This window comes from Anopheles ziemanni, chromosome 3, assembly GCF_943734765.1.
Source record: "Anopheles ziemanni chromosome 3, idAnoZiCoDA_A2_x.2, whole genome shotgun sequence".
Taxonomy (NCBI): Eukaryota; Metazoa; Arthropoda; class Insecta; order Diptera; family Culicidae; genus Anopheles; species Anopheles ziemanni.
Window position 1 is genome coordinate 95,289,215 of NC_080706.1, and position 13,417 is coordinate 95,302,631.

The window sequence follows — 13,417 nt, forward strand, 5'->3', positions numbered from 1 at the left end:
TTCAATCCATCGAGCGAATTGGATCGTTCGTATAGTGTTGGCGAGCAATTGATTCGTGAAAGATTGGTCTTCGTCTGTTGCAGATGATAGCGAACGTATGTGGTACTATTTTGGCAACGTGCAGTTAAGACTTTGGGGTTGTTTTTACCACCAAAGTGTAAGACACAGGTATTGAGACTGATATTTTCGAAAGATTTTTTAATAAACCTGTGTTTTGTCTTGCTGTGAACCCTATTCACTAAAACTCCAACAAGATGATGCAGCAGCAAGGCAAGAACAGCCAGTTTAGCATAGCGATGGATTGGTGGTAGTTCGATGCATGGACGCGTACGTCATGGTTTTGATGTGAATCCGTGTGCCAAGCAGGAGGGAAAGAAAAAGAAAACTAAGCCCCCCTCAGGGATGAAGGGCAACCAGCTCGACAGGCAGTCAATTGCAAAAGCGGAAAAAGTTTCCTTCTTGACTGCGTCTCCCGGGTGTCGGGAACGTTGACTTCACCGGTTGGACAGGCGGGTTCCCCCGGCAGCGAGCGATTTTACATGGTCCGCACTTCAGAGTTGCTTAATCAGTTTTCCCAGTTCGGTTTAGAGTTAAGATGAGCTTCTTGGCCGTGGCGAAACACTGGTTCAACTTTTGCAATATGAGAATATTCCCTCTCTGCCCTTCGCTGCCCTGCGTGCTGTATTATCGCGATTCGTTTCTCTTTTCGTTGCATTCGTTATTTTCTGTTTGTCAAGGGTAAGGAAATTTTGAAAAAATGTATGAATTTTTTGTAAAGAATAAATGGTTTTTTAAATTTTGAAACTAATAATGAAAGAATCCAAAGCAAAATATAAAATTTATTAAAATATACTCCATAAACTAAAGAAGAAAAAAATCTCAAACTAAAATGCAACAAACCTGTGGAAATACTTGTTTGTTGCTACCAGATATTGCATCCTTTGAGGCGACAGTAGCGCCATTTTGTCAACAAGCGGCCGGTTTGGTTTCTACGTGAGTTTCAAGGAACTCAGAAACCACTGAATTTCTCAGAATCAGCTGCTTTTTGGTTCTCACACCAACTCTTCTTGGGAAGTCGACGAATGTCAGCTGGGATGTTTTTTTCAACTGTACGTACATTTTCGGAGGAACTCTCGGAAAACCCCAAAGTGTTTCCACTTGGAGAGAACGTAATCGTCCTTGTTGGAAAACCGAGAGAAGGGAACTTGCGATAAAACTAAAGCATGAGAGTGAGTGGAATCGGCGTGAGATACCACGCTTTTCACGTGGCACGAAATCGTAGGCGCCTTTTCAGATCGCCTGTCAGTATCATTCCAACCTCGACCGGAGCGCGGCGTGTTCGGTGTCGGCGGTACGAATCCATTGGAGGCGGTCGCATGGAATTCGGGCTGGTAGCGGTGGGAAAGCTCATCCCACGTTCTTGCTCCGCCTGAGGGCGCGGGCTCGTTTTATCTGCAATCGATAAGCAAACCACCGAAACCCCGAGTAAGGGATCGGTTGCATCGGTTGCACTGGCCCTGAAGCGTGCGTTTTACCGTTGTATGAAGTCACAAACGGAGCTTGGCAAAAGCAAACGCTTACTCAGGTGGAATACCGCGCCGTACTTCCGGTCTCCCCGAGGGCTGGACAATGTTGCCCTCCGGGCGTGCCCGAAACGACGTGCCGTACGTGTGTGTATGTTCCCGGTGTATGTGTGTGTGTGTGTGTGCCGACAAACGGTGAAACAATTTCAGTGCGCTTTTATCGGAAGCCTCCACGAGCAAAAGCCATCCGGGGAGTTCCGGAGGGGGGGCCTGCAAAACGCTGCAGCAAAAGCGGTCCCAGATGGAAATGAAAAATTCATTCCACTTCGCTTTCCCTGCCAGTGTGGGTGGTGGTGGTGGTGGTGCTGTAGGCGCCGGTGTGTTTGAGATGAATTGTTTGGAAATGCTGGGGCCAGTGTTTTGGAACGGCTGAACCGCTTCCGAGAAGCCTGGCCTGGTTTTAGAAAGTGTGTACAACAATTGATGGCGAGTGGAAAGGATGAAAATTTCCCCAACCACCCCTCCCGGTGGGCCGGATGAAGCACAAAAAAATGTGGAAAGGTGATGTTTCGGAGGTGTGTTGAAAAATTGACATTCTTCGTGCGATGTTTGAAATGAATAATAAAACACTACCAATCATCTACCCCGAAACTGCTTAAAGAGCAGTTAGAGTTACCTGGTGCCAACAGAGTGTTTTATCGGAAATCAATTATTCTTATCAAACAGATTTCTGATGTACAGATACACGCTACGTAGTTGATGACACTGGAATTTAATGACAAGATAACGCACCGTGCGACAGTTAAAATGCAATGATTGATAATTGTTACCACGTTAAAGATCTCTTCCAATTGTTTCGTTTATTTTAAAGGACTTGGGCAAGTTCCTTCGTGTTAGCCAGTTATAAATCGAATTCAACAAGTGATCATATATCTCTATTGAGCTGCTGGAAATAAAACCCACTTCAAGGAATTGCAGAATCATCGTGGGTGATAGAAACCGGAAACTATGCCCCGTCCATGGTTTCCGTCAGTTCGTTTTATCAATTTCATTTTGTTACGGTTCTTTTTTTTCGTAGGTGTTACTGTTAAACGTCGGAAAAACCCACCCACAAGGTTTGCGAGGGTCGATACCGAAATTGCGCTGGTGTGTTGTTGTGTGTTTCTCGTTGGTGCTTGCGTGTGAAAGAGTGTGTTCCTGTATGTCTGCACCGCACGAAACGTGCTGGTTACGATACGCTGGGATTATAAAATATTCATAGTAATGGTGATGATGATGATATTTAACGCCCGTGTGATAATCGTCCGGTAAGATGCATCTGTTGTACGCCGTTGCTGTTTTCCTCTCTCTACAGTTAAAGTGAATAGTAGTGTTGGTTGCGTGCGGCGTGAAGAGTGTTGAAATAAAGAAATAGGTTACATCGATTTAACGTTAACTTACGAGTGGAACTGTCGTTGTGGACCTTCTTGCTCGAGGAGAGTTTAACGCTGGTGAAACATTCGGATTCGTTGCCAATGGAAACGCAAGGTAAGCGCTGCTTCGCAACACGATGAATGGGGTAAAACGGGTTTTGCGGGCTGGCGATTTCTTCTGCGTCAAAAAATTTTCCACTTACAAATGTGCCTTCACGGTTGGTCGAAAAAAAAAAATGGCCACTCTTTGGGCCATGTTAAAAAAGGTTCTTTTATTTGTTATTACCTTGAAAGCAGACAAAAGCTAATCGAGCTAAACGTTATCAGAGGAAAAAGGGACTGACCGGGCGACTTCCGGGTGTGCAACAAAAGCAGCTACCTTAAATGTATAGAAAAACACTCTCCCCTTGAAGCCTAGCGAAACTGAATTGGATTCGAAAGCAAAAAAAAAAAAAACGGACAAAAGAAGCAAATTTTCCACAACATTAAAAACAGGCCGCCAAATTGGGTAGATGCTTCACCGAACGTTCCTTCCGAGAAGCGCATGTATACGCTTTTATAATTCAATCGGAACGTGACGTGGGATCAGCGCAACTTTTCAGCTGTTATGTTGCCATGGAAATGGAATTTGATTTTGATTTATTTGTATCAAGTTTGAAGTTGTACGTTAGTGCTCAAGTGGAACAGATTTTTTCGCATGGAGATGGCAGAAACTTCAGATGAAATAAAAGTGAAACTGCCTATGACCGATCGAACCACAACCCGTTCGTGAGTTTTTCTCATAATTAGATCCTACAGATTCACCATGGTACGATGGGACGAAGTGCTGAAAACAAATATCCGTTTACAATAATAAGTGATGCCTTTGTATAGCCGCCTTTGAAACGTGGCAAACACCACAATCCATCATTCATTATGTGCTAGCAGGTGGTTCAATCGGTTGTGGGTGTCGTTTCTACAAGGCAAGGTAAACAAATATCTCTTACGTCGATTCCAAAACCTGGTTGGTCGCAAAACTGAGTCGTGGCGTGGGTAGAGTTCGATGAAAATTCACGTGAACAGTACGCGCACCTCCATCAGGACAGCTAGAATGATAAGCCTACTTGCCACGAGGGCATGAATGGCGGACAGAAAAAAAACCGTACCGCAAGAAGGTAATTTATTTAAATTTAATTCAGCCTATCATTTTCAGTTTGTCTTCGTCCTCCCCTCCGGACAGCACAGGTGAAAGTCGAAAACGGGAGGGCCCCCCGTGTACGAAGGCAAACAAAAACAACACGGATGGGAAAAAGCAAAAGAGTGAAAATGAGTTTGCAAATTGGCATTTCGTGTAGACGCTTGACGGGGATGAATTTTCAGGTTTAATCAAGACAGCAGCTGTTGTAGTGGCGGCTTCCGTTGGGAGCACTTTTGTTTTTCCTGCCCTCCGGTCTTTGAGAATTTGAGCCGGCTGATTGTTCGGTTAAAATTGAGGGGTTAGATTCATCTGCCCCTTTGCGTAATGGTTAAAGCTCGTTAGTTGGAGTATTTTACGGTGGTTATGAAGGAGAGCTTACCTTCCTCCTCCGGGGTGATTCGCACCAGCATTACAAAGATGTTTATTTCAATTTCATACCGAAGGGAAGTTGAATTTTCCTCACCATAGTACAGGTCGAAATCCCATTCCAATGTTTTCAGTAGGAATATGGCGTGTTGACAAATGAACATGGACCGAATGTTTCACGTGAAACACATCACATCTCTTGTCAGGAGTGACAAATCGGAGGTGGAAATACCCACTGCTGGGGCGTGGAGAAATGAAAAATTCCACTGCGGCAACATAAATTATTCCGCAGGCACTTTCTGCCCACCTCGCTTGCCGGTCATCTGTAACAGCGTTATGGATGACAGCATCGGGATGGAACTACGCTTTGCAACGATAACGTTGCCTTTAGTTAAAGCACCGGAAGGAAGAAAGGAGATCAGTTTCCGATTTAATGTGGATAGCATCATGACAGAGAAACGAACATTCCCCAGCCCTGGGTGGAAAGATAAATACGGACAGTGTCTTTTCTTTGAAGCGCGTTTCGAGAGATTTTCCCGTTCAGCGAAACTCCTTGGTCATCCAAGGATGGACGCACCCTAGGATTGCGATGGGAGTTCATCAGCGCGCCCTAAAGCATCCAGCCTCTTATCACTCGAACGAACCTATCGTGTTTGTATCGGAAAGTTTTCTACATGACTCCAAGGCTTCCGGGCGGACGTTTGTGTGGGTGTTTGCTATCCGCAGAAATGCCGGTGCGGTTTCCGGAGTCATCCCGGGAACTTTTCCGGTTCCCACCTTTCCGCTTCGTCACTGGGACAAACCAGCGATGCGCAAAAATAGTTAATTAAAGCGCTGTTGTTTGTGGGCCGTACACCGGAATGGCATTAGCGGTATGTCGGACGGGGGGAGTGGGTTTGGATCCCTAACCTTACTTCTTACCGCCTGCTCTGCAAGATGTCTTCGTTTCGGCTGGCATTAAGCTCGGACAGATGACTGTCGGTGCTGGGAACCGAAAAACCGGCCAAGACAACGACGATAGCATTTTCCATTAATCTAATTAGTTGGACAACAGTTTCAGGGATGGGATGAGAGAGTAGGATAGCTTGCGGTCAGGTCGGCGCTTCCGCCCCATCCGGGGGGGGTGCGTTTCTTAATAATGTGGCTTGAAAATGGATTATTATTTACCGCGAACGCCCTTCCGGCTTCAAGTTTTCCGAAATGTATATGGTGAGAAATGATACCCATAATGTAATCTTGGAAAACGTCTCTCGCCGCAAGGAGCTTTCGGTGGGTACATTTTATCCGACAGTTTAAATTGATAAATAATTGCCATCCATATCTTGCCAGGAAGTGGACGTGAATCTCCACTTAAGCGTAGATGTTTCATTTCCCACGCCCCAAGTAATGGTAACACATTGCGATGGTTCATTAACTCTTAATAGCGGAAACGTAATGCGTTCATAAAACTCTCACCAATTAGCAAATTTGCAACTTAGGAGTATATATGACTTGATATTCTTGATTGTGTAATTCACGAGAGTCTTATTTTCCATCAAATGTAAATATTTAAAAGCATTCTCATGCCGATGCGCAAACATCGCAGAGTGAATTCATCCAACATGGTGCTCGGTGAAGACCCATTAATCATGTTCCAAATTCGGCCTCATTAAGGCTTTTGTTTGGAAAAAGTGTGGAAAATGGAAAATTAATGGCTCCACCCTCCCCTTGCGGAGCGGAATGGTCGTGAATGCGTTTGAGTTGACGTGGAAAGATGCTATTCAATCATGCAAAAGTGTGAGCTCTTCCAATGAAAGGGCGTTTAGGAAGTACTTGTTAGTTTAACAAGCACTCTACAAAAGCGGTTTGAATAGTTAGCATGAATTCATTTGCCACACACACTCGTCTTTGACTGATAGAATTAATCGTAAAAGCGTCACGCCGAGGAGAATTCATTGAAACTTAGCGTTAAGTGAGATGTGCTGAGAACTAGTACTCGGTGTATGTATGTATGCCTAACCTAAAACTACCTTGCTTGACAAAGAGCAGGGCTGTTGCTAATGGCCGACAGTTGGTAGTTTGCCAGAACACGAAAGATATCTTCAAATTAAAATGATTCATTCTGCTGACTTTGGTGGTGTTTCTTCTGCAGCTTTTAGGTCGTTTATTCAAAGCCACAAACTGGAACACACATACACATATACACACACACCAACACATGTCCATATAGCCGTACCTATCGTCACCGCACGACGGTGCGCCATTTGTGCTGATATTTTACATTCCCCAACTAAGGTTAGTAAAACGTTTATTCTATCGCCCGGAGCGAGTTTATGAGTGGGACGAGCTATAACAAACCTCACGCGTGGAGTGGTAAGGATAACAATGGTGAAAAAGGATGCCCTGACGCTCGCGTCGACGATGCTGCTGCTGCTGCTTTGGGAAAGACGACGAGACTTTTGAAGAACTGCTCGTCTGCAGCAGAAATGAAGATGAAGTTGAAGGATGCCTTTTTCTTTCTCTCTCTCTTCTTACAACACTCAAAACTTGGCCCCGGGGTGGTCCCAATGTAAAGGAGCATTGGTAACGCAGCAGACACACACACACACACAGAAAGGTATGAGCGTAGGATGGATGTATTTGCACGCATTGCTATTATTGCCAAGTTGCCAACCTCCACTCCACTGAAGCGTTCTCTGTGTTAAAGCCTTGTCAACAATGGTATTTCATTTCGAAACGAGTCCATGGTTAGCATTTGGCAAACGAAGCGAGGCTCTGCAGGCAAGTGGAGGAATGGAGGAGACACCGTTGCATCTTTACATCCGCTGGCTTGTTGGGGAAAGATTGCTCAAAGGTACTTTTTACCGAGAGAGAGTTTTCAGTATGAAAAGAAAGACCTGCTCGGGGTTTGGAAAGAAAGATCCGGTCCTTTGGTTTGTGACGACAGCTGTGTGTATGTGTCAGAGTCTTAAGGTTTCCTTTGAGTATCCTTAACTGGAATAAATGTAAGCTGTCTAAAACGAGGCTACTGGCTTGAGCTCATTCTTCGCAGGGTCTCGTGTGCTGGTCTACCATTATATGTGGTGAGGCACGTGGTTTAATTCAATTAAAGCTTTTTAAATGCTATCGCTTTAAGGAAACCTGCTTGTAAGAGCTGAGGCGAACAATCGTATTTAAAGCCACAGTTATGTGCATTAAAGAAACCCCCAATAACGCGTAATGTAGAAAGATCGAAATGGACGATTTTAAGACACATGAATTTAGAAGAGGGAGTAATGGTTTTTTGCTTGAGAGTTTAAGTACTTTTACCCAGAAAAGGTTCGTTGAACTTAGATGGTAAAAATCGGTGAAGACAACAATGTTCTGGGAATGATAAATACTAGACACGCAATGAAACTCTCCTCGCCGCTCCCGCGTTGATGATGATAATGAAGCTTCTAATGGCAGCGAAGTAGCCTAATTAACTCCTAGACATCATGTCGGCACGTCCCTGGACCTTGCGTTTTGCTGACTAGGTGTTGTGCCGCCCCCGTCCAAAAGATAAACAGCCTGCCCATTTACCATCTTGAGCTGCCGTGACCGCGACGACACATTCGACCTGTCTGGACCGCGACGACGGTTGTCGTTTCATTTTTCCGGATCGTTAACCTTCCCCAACTTACCGGGAACTTTGGAGGGAGGAAGATGGTGTTTTGGCATTCGCAGTCGACAACGCCATCGTTGTGGTTAATCCCAGGACCAGCCGTCCGCCAGCTTTCGCAACCATCAGCAGCATCTTGCGAATGATTCATAATTATACCTTAAATCCTGAAATCATGCCCGGGCGTCGTTCTGGTGCGGGAAAGGTGCCAACCATCTCCAATCGACATCTATCATGGGCTTAATTAGTGCTTGTAATTACGCTTCCCGACACCGCCGCCACCGCTCACTCGGGCAAAAGTGGAAAGGCGCGTGACAAACTTTGGTATCTTGTGGTTGTCGAAATTTCATCCTCTTAGAGTCGGAGGGGGCGTTCGCTCCCGGAGGTTCTCATTACGTTTTCCACCCAGCACGAACAGCTGAAGCCGTTGTAATTTCACGCCCAGCTGCCGTTTTAAAGCTACATCATGGATTGACGGGTGGAACAAACCACGTCTTAGGTACAGGTGGAAAGAATTTAAAAAAGCTCCCCTCGAAGCATAAAATTAGTCCATTAGCCTCTTGACTGGGCATTATGTGGATAGGGTAGCAGTGGTTTGTATGAAACCGGTGCAACACAATCATCTTTTCTAATGCGATATCCATTAGGTATGGCGTCACCGGAGGCCACGGTCAACAGTGGACGATCACATTGCTTCACGCATTCCCGACTTTGAGTGGAAAATACCGGAAAAGATGTCCAATAAAGTTCAGATACCAACCCGCCGGGAGTGGTCAGCCGGGCGCTAGATGTACGTTCTGCTGTTTTTCTGTTAATTTTTAATTTCAATTATCCGGATTAGCACATTTGGCGCCGGTCCAGAAAGTCTGGCCCCTCCCGACCCTCGAGAGTTTTGAGAGAGAGAGTGCAAAATTTAATTAACTTTTTTTCCCCAGTTTGGCTACGGTTTTGGTTTGTATTTTTGCGTTTCTTTCCTTGCTCAAGTACTTTTTTGTTTCGGTTTGCCGGAATGCCCTCGGAGCTAGATATCGCGCACAGAGGATTGCGTTGCCCTCGATCGAAATCCACACTCCTGCAGTGCAATGGGGAAAGTGTGTGGGAAAGGAAGGATAAGAGTTGTCGCAGTGCATTGCTTCCGATTGCCGACGCCATGTTGAACCTTGGAACCTTGGGACCTCGAAGCGATGCATTTCGGTGCCAAAGTTTTGCGGTGCCTGAGCCCGAGGTTAACGAGCAGAGTCGTCGAAAGGGCAGTTCCCCCTACGGTAAAGTACTCCGCATAAGTCAGTGCATGTGTGTGTGTTTGTGTGCGGCGTTCACTTCCAATCCGGCGAATTGCCGCTTTATCGTGCGAAACATTTGCAAAAATATAGAACTGTGCAACAAAACATCGCGCCCGAACTTAATGGTGAAAATTCTTTCCTAGCTGAAAAAGGCACTCCCGGTATTCGTGGGTGGGCGCACATATTTGCATCCCCCAAAACCCGAACGCTTCCGATTTGGTGTCAGGCATGCGGCAGATGATGTGTAGCTTTACATGGTGGTTGTGGTTTCGGTTTTCCGGGTTTGCGGGTTTTTGTTCGTTCACTTCGCTTGTTGTGGCGTCGAGTTGCTCGTATAACTTAAATCACAAACTACAGCATGTCAGGTACACTGTAGGCCTCATTTATTATCAACTCTTTGCCATCTGCGAGCGATGGCCATCGAGGGGGGGCGCAGAGTAGTTTAAAGCGTTTCCTATTCGTTGTTTAAAGTTTCTAAATTGTGATTCATTAGGTTTTCTTGAACAAACATTATGTCATTGTGCAACAAACAGGAACAACCGTTTCAACTTTGATGTTTTCCATGACGATCGTAAACAACCGAAATAAATCTCTCACCGCGCGAAAGAAACGATAATGTTTGCCGTAGCTGTTTGCTAGCTAATTAAATACAGTGTGTTGTGTGTAGCAAATACCGTTCGCTATCCTGGTACAGCTTTAAGCTTATACGTGTTTTTCAATATTTACCTTTGAGGGTGAACCCCAACTTTTTTTTTTCGAGAGAGAGAGGTGTAGTGGCCATCAACAACGGTTTATTTCGAGAGGGCGCGCGGTTGACATGAAACGGTGTTGGAAAAGAATACTTCACTGTGTCTCTCCGCACTGAACAAACGGACGGTCGAAAAACACTAAAATAACACACACACGCCCGCTTTTTTCAAAGCCTTCTGATATCCTTTCCGGTTCAGTTGATGGTTGTAAAATGGGTGGGACAGAGGGGAGGGGGGAAATACATACATTCATCAGCCATTTCTGCACCGGAAGGCGAGAGTGCCTGTCATTAGAGTGCCCTGTGGGTGACCACAAGCATCACTTTTGGCCCAATCTCTTCAACAACGTTGTGAGCCGAAGTTCATCTTCAAACAAGAGAGAAAAAAAACACACACACACTGTTCGTTGTTCCACATGCAAACTGTTTGCTTGGTTCCGGTTTTGGAAAATTTTGTGGGGGAAAGAAAAACAGAAATCAGGTTGCGATATTTTTGTGCCACGGTTTAAATGTATGTTGTGCGCGTAAAACAAAACGGGTAGCAGGTTTCCGCTTGGCACGGAAAATATTTAAGCTCCGTTGTGTAGTGATGCCTCATTTGTTCTTTTGTTTTATTTATTGTTTTTCGCTTCGTTCCCGTTGGGGAAAAGCGTACCGAAAGGCTGCCCCCGATCTCGATGGTAAAAGCTTGCGATGACCAAGCGTGATGGATGGAAACAGCCCCCATGTTGAGTATTGTTTCACCTCGCGCTTTCGAGAGCCAATGAAACTGCTGGTTCGCATTTGGGACGCGTGTGTAGTCTCACTCAATGTTGTACGGAGTACTCGAGCGTCAACGGTTTCCCTCTTCACTCGAGGAGGACTTGTTTTAATCGAGAGCTTTTAAAATTTGGTAAATATTTAGAGCAATGAGTACGAAGCCCCCCTGGGGGGAAAATTCATGCACCGTGGGAAGCCATTTGGTGTGATAAATGTTTCTGTGTAATACGATATTTTTCCGAATTGCTTTTTGCAAACTTGGCCGGAAAGTCACACGGTGACAGCTGGTTGAAACAGGGGTGGTTGGTATAAGAAATCAAATTTAAAAATAAAGTTGTCTAAGGCCAAAGAAGGGTTTTCGATGGAAAACGGTTTCATATATATGCACGCTTGCCGGAAGCACTTACGCCCCTTCAAATATAAGCTCCACGTGTCAACGTCAAATTGGTTGGTGAAAAATTAACGAAATCAACGACCTAGTGCCACTCGACACAAACACCACGGGCAGACTATATTCCGTTAACACAAACTGTCACCGCTGCCGGGAGCTGTTTTGGGACAATTATTGTCAGCATTCACGCCGAACGACACCAGATTTTATTTTGTAATGGAGGCGCCTGGTTGCTTTGGTGAGCTCGGCATGCCGAATGGAGACGCCCGGTACTTTTCAAGAAAGTTACCGCCCGGGGGCCGGGGTCGTTAGTTTTTACGATCGTAACAATGTCCAAAATTTGAACAGATTTCCGAAATCGTATTCATCGGAATCGCTATCGTGTGCCGTCTGTTGGTGTGGGGTGGGCGCACAATGCGTCGTCTCCAATAATCTTTTCCCTCTAATTGGAGACCAACGAACGTGCCGTAGAGGTGGGGTGGGCCGGCAAATGGCGGACGGACAAAAAGGGGAATTCAATTTCACGCGCACCATTGCAATATAATAAAGCTTTCCGAGACCGGTTTCGGTTTCGCCTCAGCGCTCGGAGGAAAGGGAAATCCATTAAAATCATATTCCGAGCAGGCAGTGATTTCAATTAGACTTTCTTCGGGCGATGGTGTTTCCTTTCCGGTTGCTTCCATTAAATATGGCAGACAATTTACTCGAAGTGCATAGTATTGATTGAATAGTGATTGAGGGCGAGGAAAGTTTCTTTTTCAAATTATTCTGGAATTTATGAATCGATAGGATATACCTGTAAAATATGATTCGAAGGAGTTTATGTATGGAATATTTCTATAAACCAGTCTCGTATGAACAGTGTTAACAATTTAAAATCATAAAATTTCTAAGAATTGGTATTAAATAATGTTTCTTTCATTTGAAATGCAAAGGAAGGAAAATTGTTTAGCTTGAGAATTGATATCCCACTTTTATAGGATAGAAAGAACAAATTAAATACTTTTTACCCTTTCCCATTCTCAAAAGAAATTTTTACTTTCTTTTTTAATGAAGGCTCTTTTTAAAATGTCTGAAATCTATAATGGAACCAACAAACGAGCGTGGTTAAGAAACCAAACAGCAACGAACTGAAACAATAAATGTTAACAGAAGTAAACTGCTGAATTGTGGAGTGCTTTTGACTTCGGCTTTAAAAATGAGGAAAAGCAGCGAGTTCGCGCCTATCATGGTGATAAATGGGCCAACCGTCCCGCTTCCCACTCCCCCATTGTACCTCCCATTCATCCACAGGTAGCGAGCAGTAAAGTGCCATAAATTAACCGGAGACCAAATCGACCGGCCATTAAACAATCATGCCGTGTCGTCGTCGTTACATCCTTCGAGCCACTCGGGGTTTTGTTTCACCTTCAAATAAATAAATTCGCTCGAGTCGTCAAAATACGCCGACAGGCGTACGGGGGTACGGCAGGCTGGTGCGATTCGGTGCGAAAAGTTTCACCGTGCTCAACCGGACGCGCTCGATTGGTGTCGGTACAATGTCGTCGACTCCCAACCAGGCCAGGGCGTTTGTTTGGAGGGAACGAAATTTGACAAACTGCCCCATAATCGTTTGTCATTCCGACGTCATTTGGTGGCATTTAACGAACGCGCGGTCGCGTCAAAATCATCGTAATTGGTATTAGATTTACCAGCCGGGCCGGGTAAGTAATGAATTCCCGTCGTGGATGGTTAGCGACGGTTGGGTGGTTGTCGGTGAAGTAATTTACTCTAATTAGGACCAGCGTGGCTAAGAGCCGCGGTTTTGGATCAAAGAATGTTAACCTAAACGGGCCTTCGTTGAGGCATAAATTCTCCATAGAAGTGATCTTCGCTGGATGAATGAAATGAATGAAATCGCAATAATCAATATTCCGTTGAGTTGCATGAAATCAACACTTCGATGCTCTCTGGTTTCTCATCACAGCCTATCGAATTAAATGCACGGTTGGGAATGAAATGATCAGTACGAACCATTCGGTATGATTTATCAATAGTATACGGTTGGAAATTTTGAAAACGCAACCGAGTTTGATTCTCCACGCCGGATATACGATGATCCACGAGCCGGTTCATTCATAGTGAATGATTTAAATCATC